Source organism: Halyomorpha halys, unplaced genomic scaffold (assembly GCF_000696795.3).
Source record: "Halyomorpha halys isolate HHAL.00 unplaced genomic scaffold, Hhal_1.1 Scaffold79.1, whole genome shotgun sequence".
Lineage (NCBI taxonomy): Eukaryota > Metazoa > Arthropoda > Insecta > Hemiptera > Pentatomidae > Halyomorpha > Halyomorpha halys.
Window position 1 is genome coordinate 725,450 of NW_027113124.1, and position 6,798 is coordinate 732,247.

The following is a 6,798-nucleotide window of genomic DNA, read 5'->3' on the forward strand; positions in this document are numbered from 1 at the left end:
TAGAGTATGATTGCGTAATTTGCATCTCTCTCTCACTACCTCTCTTTAATTATTTTTATAACATGCACATATTCATGAACTCATGTATGTAATTTACTTTAATATTCAAAGTTGACGCTTTTATGTCTATATTATTTCCTTTTTTATATATTTAATACTATGTATACAGTTCTTTATTATACTTGTTTAAAAAAACTGTAGAATTTAGGCAGGTCTTTTAGAATTTTGTTTATTTTTTATTATAACTTGAAAGCTGCACACCTAACATTCTAAGTGATAATTTAATTGATGGTTAATTGCCTACATAGATCCTTATTGGACCAATATTGGTAATGAGCAATGAAACAGTTTTTGTTTACATTGCAGACGTTTACTAGAACAAAGATAGATTCATTAGATACATTTGGAAAACTAATAGGTAAATTTAGAGATTTATTTTACTGTACCTAAATTATATATTTTGTTTTGTACAAAACGTTTTCTCTTTAGTAAATCTTTAATTCTACAAAGTCAAAAGATTTACTAAATTGAAAAGTGTTGGTAAAAAAAACTCAAAAACTTGAAAACATTAATGTGACCCTTTTAGAACCAAGACCAATTAAGATTTTTTTTTCACAATGAAATAAGTTAACTATAATAATATGGACTTTACAATAAATTCTAAAATAAGTCTATTCATTAAAATTATTGATTTTAAATTATTTAATTGTTGCTTAGTATTTGTATATACTTAGTATATTGTAATATAACAACTTTATATTTATAGTCAGAGTACACTTCCGAAATAAATCATGACTGTTGCACAGCGCTCGTTGCGTGTCCGCCACGAAAAAATAGACAGTGCATTCGAGCATTTACTATTTTTTTCCCATTTTCTCCTGCATATTCAACCGCTCCAAGGATAATTATAGCGCATTTTTTTTGGTTCCCTTGACAAGGGTGCCATGATTTTGTTTTTACTAACAAGGGTGCCGAGGATTTGTTTTAGCCCATATTTATAGCCCAAAAAGGGTGCCACGGTGAAAAATATTTGGGAACCTCTGTATTTCACCATAACCTCAATACTCCATTTTTTTTACACCTTATTCCAACCAAACTCTCCTAATTTCTATCCTATTACTTCTTCACAACCCCAATTTATGTTCACTTATCTCTGTAACACATCTTAAGGTTTTTGAAAATAAAGTATTACGTAAAATATTCGGACCGAAAAAGGATGAATTAACGGGAGAATTTAAAAGGCTACACAATGCTGAACTGAGGGAACTATTGTGTGGAATAAAATGGGTGAGCAAGGTTGTGATATTTAGTAATGCTCCGATCCCTAAAATGTTAATAAACACTTAACCGACGGGTAAACCGACAAGTAGATGGGAGGATTGCGTTAAAACTGATTTAGTAGATTTGGGTTTGGAGGGGCGTCACTGAACAGATATATGTAGAGTACCATTGGTTGTATCGGCTTCGAACCTTCGGATTCACTAAGCCTATTTTATTATTATTATCCATGTAATCCTTCTGGGATAGTGAACATTTTACACGTTTTGTCACCTAGTGTGGTTCTAATAGCTCTATTAATTAATTGAATATGTGATATATGTTATTTCCATTAAATTTTTGTGTTAATAATTTTTTTTTTATAATCTTGCAAAATCATGTTAGTCTTGAACTTAAAAATCATCACCAACGGGTGGCAAACTAAAATTGAAAAAGAAAATACATTACTTAATATTTTAAGTGAATGTTTTAAAAAATATTTTACTAAAATTTAACTTTAACATTTCTACATGACATTTTCAATTGAAAACATTAATTAAGATATTAAATCGTCTTTTCTAAGTGATATTTTTTGTTTCGAAGGAATTTTCAAAAAATATTTAGCAAATGAGATCCAAAAGTGTAAATTGGGATTTTTTAAAAATAAAACTGGCACTTTAACCGGAATTGATTTTAGTGCAATTAAACAATTTATGAGAATGACTGTAAATAATAATTGGAAATTTATAAATAAACCCTAAAAATACTCGTTAAAATAAAATTTTAGGCCGAAGTAATCTTCATGGAATTATGTCCATGTTATTCCCTCTTACCGTCGTAAAACGGATTGTGGCTTAACACAGGTAGCTAGCTCCTTTCTTTCTTCTTCGACCTCTCCATCCCTTACAGTACTAATTGGACTCACAACTAAAAAAAAATAATAATTAAGGTATCTGAGGATTAATTTAATTTGTTCATACAAACTAGTTAAATACTGAATTAATTAGCTTAATTAATCGACATCCCAGATAAGATTTTAGACGATACTTAAATACTAATTACCCGACTTGGAATTCCGTGCAAAGAGAATGTGGGCGGAGACCGCACAATGTAAAACTGTATTTTTTATTTTAATTTAAGGTCAATATCTTTTCTAAATATTTTTTTTTTAAATTAAGAATTACTATGTAGTAATAAACAAATACATTTGCCTTTAAATAAATCTGTTTGTTGATTATTTTTAACAATTATAATTAATTTTTAATTATCATTCAGAATGATTAAACTCACATTGTAAAAAATAAAAATTATATAAGTATATTTTTTTTTTTAATTTTATTTTCAAACGATTCCATTTTATACATATATGTATGTATTATACTGACGTTTCAGTACTTTTTATTTTAATATATTTATTCTTCATATATTCTTCTTGGGGCTTTTTATCTACAATATATTATTTTACATTTCTCTTATAATTCATAAATTAAAACCTAAATTTAATTACTTTTTGAAAAATTATATAAACTAATTTATAAAATGAATTTGACATTAAAATTATTAATATGTTTTCTTAGATAATTTTTATTTTTTAGAATTTGGGCTCAATGAGGTTCTAAGAACAGTTTCCCTCAATCATTCTGATCGATAATTAATAAAACAGAAAAATGTTTATAATTAATTAAATAAATAAACACTTCAATATGTGAGAAAAATAAACATGAAAGAATTATGCATAAAAGTGATATTTAAATATTTTTATGCAGAGACATTAAGATATTTCATGAAATAAAATTTCTAATGTTCTAGATTTTTAAAAACAAAAATATTTTGATAAAAATAGAATAATTTTGAGTACGAGAAAATGTGATACAGTAACTTGAAACAAAGAAATCCCTGGAGAAAATAAGGGGTGTATTTCACAGTCTGAAAAGTTATACGTGGATTTTAAATATTAAAAGTTTCATTACATAACTAACGTGGGTGCTTACAAACAACCTTAATTCGAAAAAAATATTGTGTCGAATATTTGGAGCTAAGAATGCCCTTAGAATTTAGGCGATTTTAGTGTAAGTGCACCAGTTATTGACAGTTCAACATTTGTTTTTAAATATTAAGAATTTAGTAACATCACAACCGTTACCACCGTCACACCATACCCATTAAGAAACAAAAACAAAGGTTGACCTCTCAATAACATGCAATAAACGGTACACTTACCCTACACACCCACCTACAATCCATAAATATAATTGTGGTGATATCGTTACTCATAAACTAAAAATTAAATGGTCGAGAAAAGTTGTTCGAATAGATAACAAACAAATCACTAAAATTATAAATTACGCTAATACAACAGATTAACATATTAGGTCAAACGAAATATATAGTAGGGAATATTGTGTTAAACTGTTTGTTCATTGAACCTTAAAAATGAATGCATTACAAAAAAAATAATGAATCAATAACTTTGTTTTTATGAACGAAAAAATAATAACTTTAACTAGAACCGAAAAATATGAATGAATATGTATTTTATAAAATAATAACATTCCAACAAGTCCACAACAATAATTTTCATTGAAAATTTCATTTGATATATGTTCATATTTCAACCTCATTTCTTTTCTTTTTTTTCGAAATTTATATTATATTTAAATTTTATTATATTATATTCGAAAGTCATAGTAATGGTGAATGAAGTCTCTTTTGGCAGTATTTTCAATGAAAACATTCATGGAGAATCTAATTTTATTATTTAAAACGATTTCGTAAATATGATTTTTGTGATCCCACACGTGCTGAGACCGCAGAAATTAGCTGACAAAATCGTTTTAGAATTAGACTTATTCATCCCTCTATTCTCAGTCCGCTGGTGTTCCTCAAGGTAGTATCCTTGGTCCCATCCTCTACACCGTCTATACAGCTGACATTCCAACCAATCCTAACACTATCCTCACCACGTATGCCGATGACACATGTGTGCTCGCTGTTAATAATAACCCATTAATTGTATCCCAAAATCTCCAATCCCATATCACAGCCCTCGAAGATCGGTGTCGTAATTGGAGGATTAAGATAAATTCCAACAAATCCCATCAAATCACCTTTACCCTTCGTCGTAAACCTACTGACTGCCCTACAATTTCATTTAACGATGTTACTCTTACCCCTGTCGAACAGATCCGCTACCTTGGACTACATTTGGACAAGCGATTAACCTGGAATTCTCACACCAGACTGAAAAGACAGGAAACTGCACGTCGATTTCGACTATTACAGCACTTACTAGACAAACGGTCTAAACTTCCAACACATTACAAAAGACTGATCTACATGACTGTAATAAGGCCAATCTGGACATATGGAGTTGAGCTTTGGAGCTCCACTAAACCTTGGAATTCCTCTCGTATTCAATCCTTACAATCCAAAATCCTTCGTAAAAACCTCAATCCTCCTTACTTTGTCACAAATAAAATCATACATAAAGACCTTAATGTTCCCTATGTACCCGATCTAGCCCGAAACAGATATCACTCCTTCCATTATAAACTCTCTAACCACTCAAACCCCTTAGTTTCTAATCTTGCATCCTCTTCCATTCCTGACAATCGTCCGAGGCGTCTGAAAAGAAGATGTTCACGAGACCAGCTAATGTAAAATGCCATTAGAGTGCTACCAATAGGTAGTTTCTCTACACGCCTGTAACACTCCAATTTAACTTAGATCAGATTTTCTAAATGTATTATAATGTACAGTTGTAAATAGCAACACATAAATATTAAAAAAAAAAAAAGAATTAGACTTGCAGGAAAACGGTGCCGAATATCGAACAAACGTTAAAGAATCGTTTGAGAACTCAATTTCTCGTAAGATTTTGTCAACATAATCGAGAATCAGTCGTCTCAAGAATTCGTCATCATGATAGGCGTTTTATTGTTCTCAGGTATATTTTTGCGAGAACTAGAATCCTCAAACGATTTTGTTCTTAATGTCAATGTCAATGTCTCAATCGTTCGCCCCAAATAGTCAAACTCGGAAAAAATTGGCTGATGCCTGGTTTAGGCCATCAGGAATCGTGGAATCGAGGAAACTATCGATTTTATATCGTTTTAGAAAAAGGTTTTCTATAGAGAACCTTCTTTCAAAATATCCATTTTTATGGAAAATTCCATAGTTAAATGAGCCGGAGAACTGGAAGTGGTTGCGAAGTCGACTTCACCACAAAAAGAAACTTTATTTACTGTAGCTTATAGTGAATAGTCTATATTGTCAATATAGAACATGAATATTCTTTGTCATTCCACTCTTATTATGATGTTCGGAACGAGTTAGGGATGAAAATGCTTTCAAAAATATTATTTTATATTTTTACCTCTAAAATGTCTTCTTATCATTTTATTGAACAGTTATTAAGAAATATTAATACTGGACCAAATAAGAATCTAAAAATTTTTATTCAAATGATATACTAGAATACAAAATGTCCATGACCCAACATAAAAATTACGAAAATATTTAATGAGGTGACAAGAAATCCTCAGAACAAGAGTATACCTATAACTTACTGATCATAGAAGAAATTAAAACAATAAATAAATAAATATTACAATTTATGAAATTGTTCTTAAGGAGCTTGAACCAAAGATTGAAAAATGCCTTGTAAATGAACTATGAACGATTAATAAGAAAGAAAAAATCTTCATAAAGCAAACTAGAAAATTTTAAGATCTTTCGATTCATCCTCATTGAGTGTAAGCCATCATTTTATCTTTTTTTTTTTCAGGAGGGTTAGTCTTCTCATGCTGTCTTTCTTTTCAGTGGAAGCTATTTCCGGATTCTTAGGATGAGAATGGAATAAATCTATTTGGCCATAATCACTATAGAAGCGAACCGAACTTGGCTAAGTTCTAAGAAATTTTATTAATATATTGATCTAATTAACAAAGTAATTGAAAAAATAGTACTCATCTTTATATCAGCAAGAGATTTTACTGCATCACAACAGACGGTTAAAACATTGGATGTCTTGCTAACATGACAAAATAAACATAATTTTTTTAGTTTAAAAATATTAGAATAAAATTATTAAAAACAATATTAATATCTGTGTTGTTATGAACTAATAAATAAAAAAAAATTGCCTGGATATGTTTTAAGAGCAAAATTCAAGTTTCCCTACTTTTGATCATTCAAACTCCTTGGACCATCCCCCCTCTTATTTATTATTTTAATTAAAAATTATGAACGAAAATTAGTTTTTAATACCAAGAAGATGTAAAAACATTACTAAATAAATAGTTATTAATTATTATAAATAAATATTATTGAACTTTTAGTATTATATACATAAATAACTAAATCTGTACTGCTACAACCCATGGTCAGGAATGCAATACTCTGTAATGAAGTACTGTTAGTACACCAACTATTGTGCAAGGAGGTGATTTAGTCAGAATCAGGCTCGACATTGATAAGTACTAAAATCTGCCACAACCTTGGGCAATTAGCGATAGTGATAAATGATCCCATTTATAAAAA